This window comes from Oryctolagus cuniculus, chromosome 14 (genome assembly GCF_964237555.1).
Source record: "Oryctolagus cuniculus chromosome 14, mOryCun1.1, whole genome shotgun sequence".
Taxonomy (NCBI): domain Eukaryota; kingdom Metazoa; phylum Chordata; class Mammalia; order Lagomorpha; family Leporidae; genus Oryctolagus; species Oryctolagus cuniculus.
In genome coordinates, this window is record NC_091445.1 from 85,993,932 (window position 1) to 86,014,683 (window position 20,752).

Consider the following 20,752-nt stretch of genomic DNA (forward strand, 5'->3'; position numbering starts at 1 on the left):
TCGTAGAGAGCTCATTGAGAATTTAGTGTTAGAAAGCAGTCATTCACACTGGTTATTTGCCATATATTCCCTATAACTTTACTGAGTTTATAATAGACTCTTAGTGCTAAAAATGTACCACAAGCTCATTTTAGTCACCTAAATAAGACCTCATCCACCATTTCACTAATAGCTCATCAGCTCTCTCATTCAATATAAAATCTTTAAAAATTAAGTAATCTAATGGGCTGTCTCTAGAGCAGTGTTTCCAAAATGTAATCCCAGAGGCTACACTATAGGGGCAGCATCACTTCAGGACACATTAGCAGTGCAGATCCTTGCCTTGCTGGCTGTGGCCACCACCACTCCCTTCCAGAATACTGAATCTGAAACGTGTTAAACTCTGCAGACTTTTTAGACTAATGAGCCTCCCTGCTGGTGGTTCAGCCTCTTTGGGGATTGGCGTTATCCAGTGAAGTTAAAGTACAAATAATGTACATATCCAGTGATCCACAAATTTTAAACCTAGGGCTGAATCCTAAGGAAATTCTTACACATCACTCAAGGAGATAAGTATGTGCTAAGATACACACTGAAGCATCAACCAGAGAACAGATGACTAAGTTGCTGAATAGTTATATTGTGGAATATTTTAGGGAGGTGAAAAGCAATAAATCAGAGCTATACGTATTAATATAATTTTAAAATAATGTGAAGAAAAGGAAACCACTCAAAAATGTTAAAGCATGTGTGGATGTGCATGTATATAGCACAAGTATAGAAGCAGTGATTACCTCTGGGGAGGAGGAAGGAATACCCAGAGGGATTTTACTTGTGTTTGTAGTGTTTTATTTGCTAAGTCATATAGTGAGTGCTCAATTCTCTTTCTCAGTGTACATTTTTATATTCCTAAAATAGTTCAGATTTTTTTTCCTTTATGATCATATCTAGAATCTGAGGTGGAACAGAGGACTCACTACAAGAACCCTTTCTTTTTTGCAGCAGGAAGGAGAAAGTTTCAAAGAGGAGAGGGATAGGCAGAGGCACTCTGGGAAATTGTCAGACCACTCTGATGCATGGTGCTTAGACTCAAAGCCACCCCAAAGTAAGCCAGTGTTTTACATTGTGCGCCTGTCTTCCACTCACCACACAAGTTGTTATTGCAAAGCAGAATTTTGGTTTCCAGACTCACACAGTCTGCTGGTTATTATGAAATGTGTTTACTACTGACTCTGTTTGTGTCGAAGTACCCATAGGTTTCTGCATCATGCCTCCTTGAACATGTGCAAGATTTTCCAAAGAACAGAGGGACCACAGATCTCCAGGGTGCAAGCCAGAGAATAACATTTGTAGGTTTAAAAAGGTAAGTGAATGACAAAAGCAAAGTTTTCATTCTGCTGAGTGCTTTTCACCCTGTTTAGCCTCAAAGGAAAAGATCTAAAACTCCATAAGATTAGAATCTTAGCAGAAGAATTTCACCATGATAATAAAATCACCATGAACTTCACTGAACAACGCACTCATTTGAAAAAAAAAAAAAACTTAAGAACATAGTTAAATTATCTGTTAAATATTAACTTAAATGTGCTCATAGGAGAGTCTGTGGAAAGGGCACAGGAATATGTTTAGCCCAGGTGAATTGCAAAAAAAGAAAAAAAACCCAAAATCGAAAACATGTCAGTAAATCCACTTTTAAATTTTATTCTCTTGCCCTAGGGATATCATCCTGAGACAGCAAGGCCCAGTAGCGTTCTTTCTCATCATCTGTGACAGCTGGACATCTGGGGAGCAAGGACACAAGCAACTCCTGGCAACGTTTTCCCTCACCTTGTGACAAGTTAGGCTTTTTTTCCTACTTTGGTTGAAGTTGTTGGCAAGGTGAGAGTTAAAATTAACCCTCAACTTTTTTCTCTGTAGGTGATCCAAGCGAATGTAGATCTCTCTAGGATTTTGTAATGGTGTAATATCAAAATGTACATGTCACATGCCCTCAGCTCTCTGCATCCTCTGAGGCCACACAGTTGGTAATGCATCCAAAAATGGGGACGCCATAGAACAAGGTCATTGAAAAGTGTGAGGAGATGAGTGGTTTGCTGCTGTTGTTTTTAGAACAAGTGCAGTAAGCTCTGGTGGGTGTCTATCCAACTGTCACACCAACTTTCTTGATAAGATCTGACGTGTGAAGTACATAAACCTGTTCTGTTGTATCCGTGTGGCCTGTATGGAAAAGGTTAGATAGATGCAGAATATTGCCCAAACATGCTGTTTAATCTTGGTGATAACAGGAAAGAAAATGGAGGTGTGAAGTCAGAAACCATTGAGGACAGTATCAGTATAAGCAATTTGTATGTGTGGGGTGTAGAGAAGTTAAGAGGGGTTACATTCTTTAGCACTGTCATTCACAAAAAAGGAGCATGTCTCTCTGTCTCTATGACGCTGCCTCTTCCAAGAACCCTGAACAGTTTATCAGGTAGTACCAGTTCTGCCTACTAGAAAGCAGGAGGTATATTTTATCTCCTTTCTGCTTTTAGCCTTCAATGAAGAGAAATAAAAACAGTGACCACATAGTTGAAAAATCCTTTCTAATGAAGAGTTGATGAAATTTGAATTCCCATAGAAATAAGAGAACCCCAAACTTTACTGGAATGGTATTAGAAGTCCCGTGTTCATAGAAATACTCATTTAGTCCCAAAATCCCCCTAGCCAGAGCCATAGCTGAGTATCTTTGTCACAGGTACTTAGAGGAGTTTCATTAATCCCTGTGGAGACTTATTTTCACTGATAGGCCAGTAAACCATATCCTTAAAAAGGGAAGTCTTGGTTTGTAGCACTTGCTGGTTTCCATGTTGTTAAGTACCTCACTGCAGCAGGTTTCAATCCACCAAAGGTAGCAGTTTACAACTGGTTATTTTTTCATCCTGCTTCATTATGAGCTAAAAATCTTACCCAACAGCTCTCACATTGGCACTAAGGAATTCACATAAAGGTTGTAACCCTTTGCCAGGCTCACGGTTGTCACGCACGTTTCTGTTTATAAAGGTGGTTGCTCCACCATTTGGGCAAGTTCTAAGTTTCAGCAATGTGTGCATCCTATGCTTTTGTAACTAGTTGGTAGTCTTTTTTTTTTTTTTTTTTTTTTTTTGACAGGCAGAGTGGACAGTGAGAGAGAGAGAGACAGAGAGAAAGGTCTTCTTTTGCCATTGGTTCACCCTCCAATGGCCGCCGCGGCCGGCGCGCTGATCCGATGGCAGGAGCCAGGTGCTTCTCCTGGTCTCCCATGGGGTGCAGGGCCCAAGCACCTGGGCCATCCTCCACTGCACTCCCGGGCCACAGTAGAGAGCTGGCCTGGAAGAGGGGCAACTGGGACAGAATCCGGTGCCCCAACCGGGACTAGAACCCGGTGTGCTGGCGCCGCTAGGTGGAGGATTAACCTAGTGAGCCGCGGCGCCAGCCATTTTTTTTTTTTTTTTTTTTTTTTTGGACAGGCAGAGTTTACAGTGAGAGAGAAAGACAGAGAGAAAGGTCTTCCTTTTCCATTGGTTCACCCTCCAATGGCCGTGGCGGCCGGTGCGCTGCAGCCGGCGCACCGCGCTGATCCGATGGCAGGAGCCAGGTACTTATCCTGGTCTCCCATAGGGTGCAGGGCCCAAGGACTTGGGCCATCCTCCACAGAGAGCTGGCCTGGAAGAGGGGCAACCGGGACAGAATCCGGCGCCCCAACCGGGACTAGAACCCGGTGTGCCGGCACCGCTAGGCGGAGGATTAGCCTAGTGAGCCGCGGCGCCGGCCAGTTTGTAGTCTTAAAAGGGAATCTTTAGTTCCCTGTTGATGAAATTTTCCAAAAACATTTGCCTCGCATCTATCCTCCTGCTTGTCTTTTTTTTCGCTCTCTTTGGTCATGTGTCCAATTCAAAAAAGCATCTGAATCTCCCAGCACAGAAAAGCGGAGGGAGGAGGGAAATGGAATGATAGTTCTTTGAATCGTTCCGTGTAACAATTCCCTATATATAACAAGTTCCCCAAATTCATTGTTTATTTTTTTTTAAATATAGCATTTGGGGTCATGGGGTGGGAAATCCTAACTGAAAAGACGGGGTCCTAAATGAAATGCAAACAGGAGTCTGGTCTCTTCCGCATCTGGGGGGAATTATTCCCTGCAGATTAGATCATGGGATTAATTCACGTCACTTGACCAGCAGAAACCTCTTCTGGAGGCTTTATCACAGCACCAATCCAAAAGAAGGTGTCCGTGGTCTTTCAGAAAAGTAGTATCTTCTCATTTTGATGATACCAAAAAGTGATAGGCATTAATAAAGTTCTGACACTTTTTAAAAAAAAATAATCAGTATAATTTTGAAAGCAAAAAAAATCTTCAGTGACTCTCCCAATTTTGTTCTGAATTTAATCCCATTGGAGATAACAATATATTTGAAATGAAGGTTATCACATATAGAAAAATAAATGACCAAAGGATATGTTTAACTAACAGTTATGGGTAAATTTATTATTTGTGAGTTTCCTTCTCTTTATTGTGTGGAATGTGTAAGTTGTTCCATAATTTACAATTTTTTAAAAGATTTATTTTTATTTATTTCAAAGAGCTAGAGAGAGAGGTAGAGACAGAGAGAGAGGTCTTCCATCCGCTGGTTCACTCCCCAGATGGCTGCAACGGCCAGAGCTGAGCCAATCCAAAGCCAGGAGCCAGGAGCTTCCTCTGGGTCTCCCACGTGGTTGCAAGGGCCCTAGGACTTGGGCCATCTTCTACTGCTTTCCCAGGCCATAGCAGAGAGCTGGATCAGAACAGAGCAGCCAGAACTAGAACTGGCACCCATATGGGATGCCAGCACTTCAGGTCAGGGTTTTAACCTGCTGCACAACAGCGCCAGCCCCATAATTTACAATTTTTAAGGAAATACATTATTTAGGATAAGAAGAATGTTACCATTGTATTCCTTTCTAAAGCTTTATAGTAATACTATATTAATTGGTGTAAATGAATGCAATGATTAAGAATAAATACTATCTCACAAGCAACCAAAGAATTCAAAGGTTATTTTTTAAAATGATTTATTTACTTATTTCATAGAGTTACAGGGAGAGAGGGAAAGACAGAAAAAGAGAGGTCTTCCATCTGCTGAAGCCAGGCTGAAGCCAGGAGCCAGGAGCTTCATCAGGGTCCAACAAGTGGATGGCAGGAGCCCAAACACTTGGACCATCTTCCGTTGCTTTTTCAGACCATTAGCAGGAACTGGATCACAAGTGGAGCAGTCAAGACTCAAACCGGTACCCATATGAGATGCTGCATTGCAGATAGCAGCTTTACCCATTATGCCATAATGCCAACTCCCAATAGATGATTTTTTAATGTAGAAGTTATTCCTAATATTAGATGAGGGCTAGGTCTATTTCAGAATGAAATTTCATATTGCCCATTAAACCTGACATGTCTAGAACTGAACTCTCATCTACACTGACTAGCCCTGCCACACCAAACCTGCTGCATCTGCCGTTCCCTAATCTCTGGTACTGGCGATGCCATCTCTCCACTCGCTGTGGACAACAGCTTAGATTCCTATCTCAGCCTAACCCATCTGGCCCATTATGATATTCTGTTGGCTCTACCTTTAAGTTACATCCAAAATTTCACCACTGTTCACTGGTACCATCCTAATGAAAGGGACCAACAACTTTCGAGTGACCTACTAGAGCAGCACCAAAACTAGTCTCCCTGCTTTCCCCTTTGTTTCCAGTGATCTTTTTATGAACACAAGAGCCAACTCAAGTCACAATGTTATACTTCTCTATTTAATAGCTTTCAATGACTCCTCATTTAATTCAGAGAAAGGCCATGTCCTTACCATGGCTTACAAGATTCTATGTCATTGCCACTCCTTCCCCTCAGTCGCTCTGACCTCATCTCTCACTACCCTCCCCGTCACTTACTCTGCACCAGCCACACTGTCCTTCCTACTCTAGGAGTGAAGCATCTCAGGGCCCTTGCACTGGCCATTCCCTCTGGCTGGAATACACCTCCCCAAGACGTGCACCTGTTGACTTCCTCAGTGCTTCAGATCTCTGCTCAAACAGCACCTTCTCAATGAGATCGAAAGTGATCACTTTTAATAGTACAAAGTACTCCTCCCCCACACACTCAGTCTCTCCGTCTCTGCTCATATGTATTCAATAGGACTACTGACCCCTCTATTAGCTTATTTAATTCTTACAAGCAGCCCCACGACATAGGGACTCCTGTTATCCAGTTTACAGATGAAGAAACTGAGCCTTAGAGAAGCTAATTACTCATTTATTACTCATCTATTTATCATCCCTCTCCTGCCCTTGAAGAAGGCAAGGATTTCTGTCAGTTTTATTCTATCTTGTCGTAGTGCCAGAGAACCATAACTAAAAAATAGGAGACAGTAAATTTTTATTAAATTAATGAATAAATAATGATATTTCAAAAAGAAAAAAAACCTGGGTATCCAATATAGGGCTAGTGTGTAATTGTAGCAGGGTATCATCACTATTTCATAAACAGAACATTTTTAGTTTACACTAAAAGGAAGGCCATCAACCTCAGTTAATAATGAGATAAAGGTAGCTTCAGGAAAACTTCACCACATTGTTCTTTTCTTAACACTTTGTCACTGATGGACAAGGACCCACAGACCAGTTTTGGGGAAACACTGATCCACAGAAAAATATACTTCTACCTATATTACTTCCTTCAGTATCTACTCTGTAAAGAAAGCAACATTTCTTTTTTTTTTTTTTTTTTGACAGGCAGAGTGGACAGTGAGAGAGAGAGACAGAGAGAAAGGTCTTCCTTTGCCGTTGGTTCACCCTCCAATGGCCGCCGCGGCCGGCGCGCTGCGGCCGGCGCACCGCGCTGATCCGATGGCAGGAGCCAGGAGCCAGGTGCTTTTCCTGGTCTCCCCTGGGGTGCAGGGCCCAAGCACCTGGGCCATCCTCCACTGCACTCCCTGGCCACAGCAGAGAGCTGGCCTGGAAGAGGGGCAACCGGGACAGAATCCGGCGCCCCGACCGGGACTAGAACCTGGTGTGCCGGCGCTGCTAGGCGGAGGATTAGCCTAGTGAGCCACGGCGCCGGCCCAAGAAAGCAACATTTCAATTCCTGAGTCCAGAAAGAAATGAGGGCCGACATAGAATCTATAGAAAACGAGGCTAAAGGCTTCAGACCTGCAGCTGATGTAACTCCTCTCTGGTGGTGACGATAACAGCTGCCTTACCTACCTAGCAAGGTGCTGTCACAGTCAAAGGAAAGAACAGACAAGAAAACCAAAGGTTAAACCCCGATCATGATGCGTTTTAGCACTTAATGGATCCTTGTTTTATGTCAGACACTCACTCTTCTGACATATAAGCTGAGCTGTGAAGGACACTCTATTCTCATCTCCAGTTCACAAATGAGAAAGAGACTTAAGGCTTGAAGAAGTTAAATTATTTGCTGGGCCACACAGTAAGTAGAGGAGCTAGAATATAAACAAGAGTAAATTCCTAGGACTTCCGGCCTTGATCCCTGGACTATTGAGCTCCTCACTACACTACCCAGATTGTTTTTATGATACACCTTTTACTGAGCTGTAGAGTTTATAATATAATGGGTACCTCCTTCTCTCTCTTTTCCTTCTTCACCCCTTCCCTCCAGTCTGTCGGGTTTCCCCCAATAAACTCTTTCCCTCCTCCCCCCCAAAAAAATATATAGAGATATAATGGTTAGATGAAGAAGACAGTGTCCCAAAATAAAAACAGTGACTTCTGTTTGGAGGGGCCAGGAATTTTTATATATATATATATATATATATATATATACACTTTGTAAATGCCAGGATAAACCAAGAGCTGGGTCTAGTGGGATTAACGTAGAGCTGTTTCACAGCAGAAGGAGTTTTGACTGTAATTTGGCAGGAAAGGAGAACATGGCACTGAGGAGGCAGGTCATGCTCCAGGTGGACAGCAGGTTGTGCAGACAAGCTATTAAGACAGATGGAGGAGACAGCAATGTGTCTACATGATGCCAAAACATCTGGCCAATTCAGCTTAAAAAAAAAAAAGGAAAGCTCCATCAATGTAGTGAATTTCTTCAGTCAATCCAGATGTTTGGCATCTTGTAGACAAAACATCCAGATGATTAACTGAAGATGTGACAGAGTTGACTGGATTAACCAGATGTGATAGCATTGTATAGACATAGTGTCAGACATTTGCTTGGCCGGCGTGGAGTCCAGCTGGAAAGGAGATAGGTGGGCTGGGCAGTGAGAGGGGCTTTGCAGCAGAGGACTTGGAGCTTAGATTTGATGCAACTGGGAGCTGCTGGAAGAGCAGTGAGATGGGAATGATGCTCAAGGAAGAGGATTCTGTGTGGAGAGAAAGCGAAAAAAAAAAAATCAGGAAGAGTTGTAGACAGGAAAGAGAATATTAGGAGAGTGCAGGTGTGTGTGAGGTAATTAGAGCCTGGACCAGAAACAGGCTTGGGAAGGCAACAGGAAGAAGTGGATCTGAAAAACATTATAGGAAAAGAACAGGAAGTCATGATGGGCTAGACAAGGGAGTGAAACTGCACATCACCCCAAGGTTGGAAGCCTCGAGGCCTGGGAAAGCAGCTGCCGTGGAATCACCACAGTGGTAAACCAAGAAGGAATTCCCAGGAGCCCCCCCACACACAGCCCTCCATCCAGAGGCCACAGGCAGGGCTGCAGGCAGGGACCGTGGAGAACACACACACAGCCCTCATGGACATTTTAGAGCTACCTAAATAGATTTTTTTTCAAATCCAGTTTCATGAATGGATCAAGAATGCTTGATTCAGAATATCAAGTAGATACAACTTCAGTGAAAAGTCTGTAAAGGCAGTATTTTAATAACAGTTGCTTTTAGGCAGTATGCCATGTAACCAGGAGGTGTAGGGTGTAAGTAAATTACTAGAAATGAGATTATCAGAAATTGTACACTATGTGTATTACTTGAAAGATTAGTATAATAGGGGCCGGCACCGTGGCTCACCTGGTTAATCCTCCGCCTGCGGCACCGGCATCTCATATGGGCGCCGGGTTCTAGTCCTGGTTGCTCCTCTTCCAGTCCAGCTCTCTGCTGTGGCCTGGGAGTGCAGTGGAGGATGGCCCAAGTGCTTGGGCCCTGCACCCGCATGGGAGACCAGGAGGAAGCACCTGGCTCCTGGCTTCAGATTGGCACAGCGTTCCAGCTGTGGTGGCCATTTGGGGGGGGTGAATCAACGGAAAGAAGACCTTTCTCTCTGTATCTCTCTCTCTCTCACTGTTTAACTCTATCTGTCAGAAAAAAAAAAAAAAAAAGATTAGTATAAGAAAAGCCAATTAGCAGGCAAGAATTAATCCAAGCATTTATAATATTTTTAAAATCCTGAATTTATGCAACCTTAGGATATGCAACCTTAGTCTTGTTTTAGACATTTCACAGAATTTTTTAAATTCCAACTATCTTACTTACTGAGAATCAAGTTTATATTTAGAGACAGCTACAAATTCCAATTTATTAGGATGCAAACAATGATAGCTGTATGATAGAGTATACACAATTTTTTTAAAAAAATCAATATATTCATGTACTATGGCTCACTTGGTTAATCCTCCGCCTGCAGCACCGGCATCCCATGTGGGCACCAGTTCTAGTCCTGGGTGCTTCTCTTCCAGTCCAGCTTTCTGCTGTGGCCCAGGAAGGCAGTGGAGGATGGCCCAAGTGCTTGGGCCCTGCACCCGCATGGGAAACCAGGAGGAAGCACCTGGCTCCTTAGAGGCCATTTGGGGGGGTGAACCAATGGAAGGAAGACCTTTCTCTCTGTCTCTCATTGTCTACAACTCTACCTGTCAAATAAATAAAAATAAATAATTAATTAAATATTTAAAAATTTAAAAACAAAAATCTTTAAAAGTTTTCATGTAATGCAAGGTTTTGCAGATTTGCAGTTTCAAATATTTTAAGCTCTAGGTAAGCTTCAAAATAAGCTAATCTCTGCTTTGTTCATGGTTCGATACTGAATTGAGAATCAGTCTCTCCCCTGCCTATCCATGCCTACTCACCAGAAGAGAAACAACACAGAATACAAGATCATAAATGTATTCATGTGCAGAGGAAGGAGAGAGGGAGAAAGGAGGAGAAGGAGGGATGGAAGAGGACGGAGAGGGAGGAGACAGAGGGAGGGAAATACTGGAAGACCCAGAGACTTTACACTCCAAATAAATGAATAAATATATTAATGGGCTTCAGATTCACCCTGGAGGACTGCGAGGGTCCAGGAATTTTGTCAGAATCAGTTTCCCAGGCCTCAGAAGTGACAAGTCCCTGGATCTGGGGCCGGGGTCCAGGAATGAGTTGTTTCTGTGTCTTAATGTGCTCCCCCGACTGACTTTATCAACCTATTTTCTGAAGATCCCTTAGATGGATGCTGCCCTAAAGCTGAAAGCCAAAAAATGAAAAACATGGAAAGAATATGAGACTCTAAAATGGCAGAATAGACTTAATTTTTCTTCTCAACCAAGAGTCGATTTCCCTTATGTCTCCCTTTACGTACTTGAACTCCTAGGTAATTTCACAGTGTTGTTGATATGCAGAATGTTTCACCGAAAGTCAAGTACAGCTATGTAATCAACCTGAGCAGCCAAAAGACAAATAGGACAGCGTGTCCTCAATTCCCAGCATTGCCTACTACCTCCTGCCTGAAAGCAGTGTTTACATGATGGGGAAATGTACCTCATGATCTCAGGCTTTCTAGTTCTTCAAGGCTAAGTGAGTCACTTATTTAGGTTCACTAAAACAATGAGTGATTTATACAGGTATTTGAATATATCCTCCCCATAGCCATCATTGTATGAGGAATGCCTCAAAGTTAGAACATAGCAAACTAGTTATGCAAAAAGCTAATCAGTGAAATGCTCCCCCACCCCAAGTATAACATTAAAATGAGCATGTTTGTTTCTCCACACGTAATCTTCTAGATGTCTCTTTTTGGCAAGACAACTGTATTTACAAGAAAGATTGGTGGATATTTTTTTACCCTTGAAACTACGGGTTCATTTTCCTTAAACTCAACTCATTTTCTTAAACATTTTTTGCCCAAGGATATAGGAAAGAAAATAAGAAATTGGAAGAATTTTATTAGAGGCTCTTTATTCCCTGAGCTGTCACAGTTGAAAGTCAAATCTGCTTTTAACTTACTTTGAATAATACTTTTGAAGTACATCAAGAATTTCACCTGCAAACCAAGGAGTTTTGACTTGAATAGTAACTTTTTCCCACTTACCTAGAGGCACTCACCTAGTGGCACTTTCAAATCCCATTCAGCAGTCACAGGCAAATGGTGTCAGTCCCTACTGAGAGAGAGTATTGCAACAAGGTAGGATTGCAACAGAAACCCCTTGGGAATTTTCAGAACATTAATTACTCATGTTCTTTTTTTTTTTCTTTTAAGGTTTATCTTATTTATTTGAAAGCCAGAGTTACAGAGAGGCAGAGGCAGAGAGAAAGAGGTCTTTCATCTACTGGTTCCCTCCCCAAATGACCGCAACAGCCAGAACTGAGCTGATCCGAAGCCAGGAGATTGTTTTGGGTCTCCCATGCAGGTGCAGGAGCCCAAGGACTTGGGCCATCCTCTGCTGCTTTCCCAAGCCGTAGCAGAGGACTGGATCAGAAGTGGAGCAGCCAGGACTTGAATCAGCACCTATATGGGATACCAGCGCTGCAGGCCAGGGCGTTAACCCACGGTGCCACAGCGCTGGCCCTAGTACTTGTGTTCTGATACAGGTTAGAACAAAGAGAAAAATTCATTCCCATTTATCTTGTCCCCCGCATAAAAATACTAATCTTCAAAGCCTCTACTTAAACCATAATATTGATAGGGATAAGAACCACACAGAAGATTCTTCATTGGGGTGAATCGTTGGTTCTACCATTTTAAATTGCATGAAATGACTTTTGAGTACTGTATTTTTTCCCTCAGACATGTTCTAGCCCATAAAGTATCTTTACATGAATTGAAGAGGGACCCATTTCTCTCATTTTCCTACATGAGTCAGAAAATTGTGATAATACTTTGATTTTCTTTGAACAAAACATCCTACTGAACCTGCAAGAAAAACTGTCATAATATCAAATAATAAATATCAGATCTATGCTACGATATGACTTGTGTCCTTTTAGACCTGGTGCCCTTGTTCAGTGCTCAGCTGCACAGCCCTTCCTCCCTGCATCACTGCCAGCCAGCCCAAATGCTCTTTAGCTCTTCTCAAAGATCTTCCTGCCAAATCCAATTCCATGTTTTCAGAATTTTCTCCTCCTTCTCATAAACCTGACTCTGTTCTGTACTTTTCCTACCTGTAGTCCTTGTCCTGTACCTGATTTCTGTGGACTTCATTCTTAGGCACTGAGATAGAATGGCCATTGGAGCAAAGGTGTGGAGTAGGTGGAAGCTGCAGTGTTGTGCTCCATCTGACTTGGCCTGTGCCAATTCACTATAACCCGCAGCAAACAGTCCAAATACTTGTCTTCTTGTAAGCACTTTAAACACAGGCATCCAGATTTAATGACAAGAATTTGTGACTTGGGCCATAGATATTCCATCTCATTTGCAGAGGCTCATGTCTTATCCATGAAGAAGACTTGGAAGTTCAGACTTGCTGATAACTAAAGAGACTTTAAGTGCAACCCCTGTCTAGGACTCTGCCTCTGGTCCCCAGTCTTCTGAATCACAGGGAAGACAGCTCTTCACCAAGCCCGCAGTCCATTGGCCACCCGGTAAAATGAGGAGCGAAGACATTCCTCCCAGCCCTGTGGGGTATATGAGTATTAAATGTGACTCTTCGAGGGCTGGTTATATGACATTTTCTTGACCTTCTGGACTGGGAGTTCATCGTGTTCCTGATGACATGATGACATTCTGATATGGCCATGACCTGTCTGTTGCTCCTGGAGAACTTTCACTGTGGGAATAATATGGATAATGTATTTAGTTCCTCTCTCCAAAGCTCCTCTTTGCTAGCAGGGATTAATAATGCACTAGAATGGTACACTTCTCTGCCTCCTCTCCTGAAATATCCAGAACACTCCATGTCTCCTGAGGCTAATTGGTTAATAACAGAGCTTTCTTTTTCCCTCCTGACAATCCCATCAAGAACTGCCTGAAGAAGAGGCAGCCATTCCAAAATCTGTGGTGGCCAAGGAAGTCTGCCAGCAGCTGAATGCCAGCTCTCTTTGCCTCCTAGTCTGCATTTTCCTTACTGTCGGTGAGTAAGACTTATCCTGCCAATAGGGGGGGATGTTTTATTTTGTTTTGTTTGCAAGTGTACTTTTCTCCAACCACCTTATGTGCTAGAAGCACGTTAAATATTGTCCTAAAAATGTTAAAACACCTTCAAGAACCAAGCAGTTTTCTTTTCTTGGCCAATATAATCGGGGCAAGATTTGGCATTTGCATGGTGATCTAAAATTACTACAGACTAGGAAATGGATTTGGTGGTTACTGACCTATGTCTGGTTAAACCTTAAGGAAACTGCTTCCATGACAGGACTCAAATGCTTCAGAATTTGTTGGAATGTGGTCGACAGAAAAATAAAATTTCAAATCCCGGTTTACTTGCCTGAAGGACTTCCATGAGGTAGAATAAGTCTACAGGAAACAATTCCATCTTCCAGAGTGAATATTCACTCATTTGCTTTTCCAGCCAGGAGTTTGGAAGAAGCCAGCAGGCAGTGCAGTCATTTGGTAATGTCTTTCCCAGTGCCAAGATGGATTAATGCTGGGAGATCTTACAACTGGTGAGTAATCAGTAGTGCTTGCAGACCCTCCAAGATCCCCAAGGTGTGATTATTCTCATACGTAGGTTTCTGTCATCATCCTCCAAAGGGTGCTTTGTCATTTCCTTTACTCTTCCCTCTCTGGGCCCTCAAGTCCGGGTCGCAAGGGTGACACAGTTTCCAGGTCATTGCCAATCTTCTCAAACCAAGTTGGTGAGCACTTTGAGACAGTGCTAAAATGTGAGGGTCATGCTAGCAAAATTACATTGGTTTCCTTTTAAATGATTCTGGAAAGCAATGAATAGCTATTTATTAAAATGTGATTCAGGGCCCAAATCATACTCTATGTCCATTACCTTGGTTTATTATGCTTCTACCTAATCCTCAGGCTGATATTAAGATGGCATGGACCTACGAAGTTTTTATCCTCTAAACTATCAAATTCAAATATGTAAGATTTGGGGCAGGTAGATGGCACAGTAGGTTAAACCGCAGCGTGGGATACCCATAGCTCACATCAAAGTACCTGTTGAAGTCCTGGCTCCTCCACTTCTGATCCAGCTTCCTGTTTATGCATCCTGGGAGGCAGCAGGTGATAACTCCAATGCTTGGGCCCCTGCCCCCCACATGAGAGATCCTAATAGAATATGAAGCTCCTGGTTTCAGCCTGGCCCAACTGTGGCTGCTGTGGGTACTTGGGGAGTGACCCAGCAGATGGAATTTTTGGGAAACTAGGCCAAATATATTCCAGAATCTGAGAAGCTCTTATCAGCAGCCCCACTGTGTTGCCTAAACTGAGTTTTGTTCCTGATTTGAGGTAGCCAAGCCACAGGCCAGTGGCTTTGCTCTGGCTAATGTCAGAATCACCCAATATCTTTGAAAAACACAGATAGCTATCAACCCTAGGACTCTGCATTCTTAAGTGGCCGGGGTGATTGCACTGATGATCCCAGTTTGAGAAACTCTGATTTGAGCAGCTTCCAAACAGCCCTATCTCTTCCTGCCCTGTCTTGGAACTGGGTGAGCTTTTCTGAACCACATAGACCTGCTGCTGTTTTTCCTAAACCCCGTTCGTTGTTGACTCTGGTTACCAAGAGCTCCAAACAGGTCACAGGGAATCAAGCTGCTGCTGAGGGCTTAGGAACCCCTTCTTCCCACACCCAGCCCCTTGAGCCAAAGAAATACAAATAAAAGAGAACAAGAGTTGTAGAATCAGTAGCAGCTAGTGTGGAACCATGGCTGTGAGCTCCAAAGATTTAAAGGCCTGAGACTCCAGCCTTGATCAAAAGCAGATAAAAGGCCCTTCTCCCTGCCAAGGCGATCTAACATGCTGTAGCACTTACTGTACTGGTGAAGTTCATAAAACAACCCTGATGAGGCCTTTGTTTTCTAAGAGAAAGGGAAAAGGAAAGAAAAGGAAAAGGCTGGGCCAAGGCTCCATGCGCAGGGTAGTCCGTGTTGCAGACTGGAGAAGCAGCAGTTCTACCCACCTAGACCCAGACTCGGCTTTATCTCCTTTCACCTCCAGGCTCCAGGTACTTTCCCTCTGGGCTGTGGCCTCTGTGGCGCCCTGCTCAGCATCTGCCTGAGCTGCCAGACAACAGAGTGGGGAGGCTGACCAGCAAGCACTCAAGTGGGAGCTCTTTCGTCAGGACTGACCGGGAAGCTAAGCTGGAGGAAGAATCTGACACGAGCAAGGCCACGAAGGCAAGGTGGGGGTACCCCTCACTCCAAAGGCTCCTTCGTGGCCTCTCCTCCTGAGCCGGACCCCGGGGCCTCGCACGAAATAGGTTCTTGTTCCTACTTGCTGCACCTAAAACCTGTCTGGCTTCACCCAGAAATAATTCTCAGCGGACCTGAAGAAACGTCACTGCCCAGTATCCTTTGACATCTCAGACAACCCGAGTGATGTTCTCACTTTCTCCAGGGCACACCTTTTGTGCAAACTCTCTCAGGACAGCCGTGAGGGGAAGCCTGCGCACACCAAAGGCTCCTGGTCCCTATTCTGCTCCTACCGGTGGGGAACCGCACCCCAACACCCGCCATCCGCCGCTGACAGAACCGCCGAGCCGGGACTGCGGTACTCTGACGACGGGAAGAAACCCTTAACACGATTTTAAGGAAAAGAAGATCATGAATAAACATGGGGCGGTAGCACCCACGTCGTTACAGCGGGCGGCGGTGAAACCCTATACTTTTAATAAGAATGCGCCCTCTCTCGAAGGATCTTCCAGTGACGGGCCAGGACCTGATTTACCCATTTCGACTCTGGTATTAGACTACGTCTCAGCCAAACAACTGCCTCCCCACCGCAGTGACTGTGACCTTTCAGAGCACGGCTGGGCGCGGCGCGACCTCGGCCAGTGCATTAAGAAACCTGCGCCGAGAGCGGACAGACAGCGGCCTGCTGGGGGCTGCCGCGAGCCCGGCCTGCACGCTGCTGCGCATGCGCCCCGCGCGCCACGCGCGGCTCCGGGACCCTCTCGGGGGAGGGGCGGGGCGTGAGCGGCGGTCGCCGGCTCCGCCTCGGCGTCTGGGAGCGCGGTGTCGTCTGGGGCACCCTCGCCTCTCACCCCGACCGGAAGTCTGCTCAGGGATTTGTCCCGACGTCGTCGTTAATTAGCGCTTTGTGGTTTGCATAGGGTGACGTCATCTCTGCTCCGCTGCGCCCGGCCACGCTGGGGCCTGGGTCGAGGAGGCTCCCCCGGGACCTCGCTCCCCGGCGCCCGGCCCGGGGCCTGCATTGTTTAGTGCTACTGCTGGCTGGTTAAGTGCGCAGCATCGAGGTTTTCTCCCCCTTTTTCGGAGTTGGAAACACAGGACATGCCCTCTTAAATGTCTGAGCCTCCAGGCTGTCTACCTCTTCATTCTGACGCACTTCCTTCCAGCCTTCCGCCCGCGTGTCTTTGCAGCTGTCTTTCAGGTTTTTCACATTGCTTAGCTACAGTCGTTTTATAAATATGTCACCTTGTGTCCTACCTTTTTAGCTTAGTATTGTAGCAGCAGTATTTCACATAGCTCCCCTTTAAAAGCTCCCAAAGAGTCCCTTTAGTGGAGATGGCATCAGATACTTAGACGTTTCCCTTCGTGGAAACCGGAGATGTCTCTAGGTTTTTGCTAGCACATGGCCATACCTCCACGCTTCCCCACGCTTGCCCAGGTTTAATGGTTCATGAGACATGATGGGGCATAGGCTGAGAGACCACACCTTGAAAGTGTGATGTTCTGCCTTGCTGATGGTGGGGAGCAAGGGTGGAGATTGCCTGCCTGCAGGATGAGTTTTTGTGCCTTTGCCATGGGGATAGAGTCAGAAAAGAGGGGAAGCCAGCATCTGTCCTCATGAAGATAAGTGCCGATGAATCTGGGAACACTGATATTGAGCACTTAGTTTTAATTCTCTTAGTCACAGCCTCCAGTGTTCTGGGGGAAATCGTCCTTGTCCCTTTTCCTAAAAGATGGGAGAAGTACAGGAGAAAGCACTGGGCCTAAGGGAGGAAACGGTAGCACCACGCAGTGCATTTTCTGCCCTGCCGTGCTCTGGCCCTTTTCTGTAAGGAGTCTTCGCCCCCACTTCCTGTAAGAGCAGCACAGAGTTTCTGTAAGATGCCAGATTTCTGGGATAAGCAGAGTCCTGAGCCATCAAAACCGTCTGTGAGCTCCTGCCTAGGCCTCCTCTTTTATCTCTTGCAGATCACCCTGTTTGATAGTTGTGACACTGGAAGGGAATGGCGGAAGAAAGGCTGGTGGTTTGAGAATAGATCAGCCTCCCAGGGCCTTTGTCTGGAAGATCTCACACACTCTACCATAGTTGGTGCGGTTAGCGAAGGCCACGTGACTCTGCTAAGAGTGACTGTCAGCGCTGGGAGATCACTGTCCAACCAGGGAGTGAGCAGGAACAGCATCTCCCTCTTTGCTGCCTGGCAACTTAATTTTATGCGACAAAATGTGACCCAGACTCTCCAGCCAAGCCAGTTTTCAGTATTGAGTGTTTCTGTGAGGAAAGCTCCGTTGACCAGATGGCCACATGCTGCATCCTGGTTGCAGGTCACAGCACAAAGCAGGCAGTTTCGTGTAATTGATGTGTTCTTTGCAAGGCAGCTCTCCATTCCTGACGCATGTGAGAGGTCGCAGTAAAGCACTGACATAACGTCAGGAGGGAGAGGCTGGTCGTGGTGGCTCTCTCTGCCACCAGAGAGAACCAGAAGAGGCGCCTGCTGTTCCCCCAACCCCTTTGCAGAGCAGCTCCCTCTACGACAATGCAGTGGTCACCTCCTTCTGGCCCACTGCCTCCCCCCACCCACACACACTCTCCACCTGGAAGGAAGGCAGATCACCGTGTCTCCACAGGGGGGTTGCTCTTGCAGGAGACCCAGCCCTCTGAGGGCAACACCCCAGACCTGGCTGCCAGCAGCAAACACACCAGCTCCCAGTTCTCCCCAGGTGCTCATTTCAAAATACCCATGGATTCTCCATGCTTCCATTTTTGGAGGACGGTTTCCTTGTTGCTGTCCAGCTCACACAGGATGGGGAAAAAGCCAACTCCCGTCTCATCATGTCCAGTGAGGTCAGTCCCTCCAGGCCTGTGCTCTCAGCATCCCTTCCTCCGACAACATTCTCTAGGCATTGCTGACCCTGCTGTGTTCTGACTGTTAAAAGGTCACCTGCGTTTTGAATTCTTTCCACTCTCCTCCCAGTTATTTGTGATAGCCTCTTAGAAGCTTAAAAATAACATCTATTCCCCAAGTGGTTTTGTGTATTTCCATTTGGCAAAACTTTATTTTGTTCCATGTGTTTCTAAGGGAACAAAAATGAAAATGGTTTATGTCCTGCTTCCTACAGTGGCTTGACTGATGTTGTCAGAATTGGAATTGTCCCTCAGTCCAGATTGGGTACACCCAACCATCAGCTAAGGCCTAATGCAGACACTTTATAAACTACAAAAACAATGGACATTGTTTGACTGTTGGGAAATCTACTGCTTGTACTTCCTTTAATCAAGCCTTGAGTTTTTTAGTAAAAAGATTCAAGCCACCTAGCGTGGATGTAACAGTATAAAAGTGGATCACACTATAAGCATAAGCCATGACATTTTGTCCCCCTATTAAAAGAAAACTGAAGGGAATATAAGAAGCCATGGTGGAGGACACCAGGTACCAGAAAGGGTCCATGGGGAGCTTCTGGGGTGCAGGAAATACCTATTTGAAGATCTGGGTGATAGCGACATGAGCACATTTACTTTGTGAAAATTAACTGAGCCCTCCATTTATGATCACATTTTTCTGAATGTCTTCTCTACTGTAATAAAGAGTTTACGTAAACAAAAATCTGATGGGTTTTGTTGAGGTAGGCAGTCAAAGCAATGAAAACAATTATTCCTTGATTCAACAAACATTTTCTAGTGCCCATTTGGTACTCAGTGGTAAACACAGACTTTGAACATTCATAGAAATTAGTAGGTCAGGGGCCACATGGCCTGACTTCAAGGAATCTAAAGCCAGTTACCATATAAGTTTAAAATACTCAATGTAAATACCCATATTAGGTTTTTACTTGTGGCGTAGGCGCCATAATATTATAAGATGTGAATGTTAAGGGAAACTAACTGAGGAGTATGTGGGAATTCTCTGTGCGGTGGTTGCAACTTTTCTGCAAACCTAACCCCACTCGAAGCATAAAATTACAATTAAAAAATACTCAAAAGAACGACTGTGAGGGGTAGATTGTTTTGGGGTCAAGAGAATCAGAAGCAACTGTGTAGAAGGAAAGATGTTTGCACAGGGTCTCAAAAGAAGAGTGAGATCAGAATGAAGGGAAGCGATAAAGAGGTTTTTCTAGACAGGGAAACATGATACAAGAAACTGTGGAGAGTGTAGAAGGACAGCAAAGGGTTCTGTCAGGCTGGTGTCCTGGGCATAAAAGAGGAGAGGTGTGGAGTACAATCAGACAGGCAGAGGGCCTTAAAAGCAAACCAGAAAGAGCCTGAAACTTTAAAAGTTAACTGATACACATTAAAAAGCTCTGAATTGCTGTTGAAATCCATTATTTTACAAGAAAAGATAAATATGTTAATTTGAAAACAGATAAGAATTAATATACTCAAAGCATCTCGCCAAGTCCATGTACATCTTCTACAGAGCTAAAGGAATTGAGTCATAACATTTATGGAACATTTGTGATGTGCCTGGTGCTTTATGTCTACTCTCTTATTTAATCATCCTAAGATTCTTATGAAGCAGCTGTTCCTATTTTATCTTACAGATAGAAAATCGAGAACTTGTTTGTTTCCAATAAATACAAAAGAGTCATAAATATAAAAAATAGATACAGCCACCTGAGATCTTGTTTGTTTCCAACAAACACGAAGTCATAAATGTCAAAAATAGATACAGGACTTCATGCCAGAATGTGTGCTTCCGTGGTTGAAATGGAACTCTGAGTTGGAAATATGTTTACTTTTACATTTTATTTAAATTTATTTAACTGAAAAGAAAGTCATCTGGGACTAATTTAAGTTCTTCAAGACATAATGGTCTTGATAAACCCATTTATCAAGTGTGTTTTATGGAATAATTCAGACAAGCGTGTTTGGCAAGGGATAATTATCACACAGAGTACCAAAAGCTGATAAAGTCTGGCCTACACAGACTAGACGCAGTACAAGAGAGCACTTTTCCAGTTCAGTTGGAAACGTGTCTTGTGGAGTCAGAGACAACACAGCTATGCTGCATGGACTGTAGGATGAACATTCTGGCTCTAAGCTGTGAATATTTCCAAGTAGTTCCAAAGAAAAGGATTTAACCTTCCTATCTTGGGGTTTCTAGAAGCATCATAATTTGCCTTTAAAGCCAAGTTTCTATGTATTTGAGAGTCACATGGCTCAATAGTTAGTAATGTCGTTTTCTTTCCCTGCTAAATACTTGGATCAGATGCACTGAAAAAAGAAAGTTTTATTTTTGACTTTTGGTCATTCCCTTATAATGCAGAAATG

At 44.3% G+C, this 20,752-nt stretch overlaps 1 long non-coding RNA gene across 1 annotated transcript; it reads left to right on the plus strand.

Moving 5' to 3' along the window:
* Positions 1-1,350: 1,350 nt before the first annotated feature.
* On the plus strand, positions 1,351-20,063 carry LOC103349635 (uncharacterized). The gene is made up of 4 exons (XR_517807.4): positions 1,351-1,857; positions 13,143-13,253; positions 13,692-13,785; positions 15,293-20,063. It is a non-coding gene; the product is annotated as an uncharacterized lncRNA (long non-coding RNA).
* The last annotated feature ends 689 nt before the right edge of the window (positions 20,064-20,752 follow it).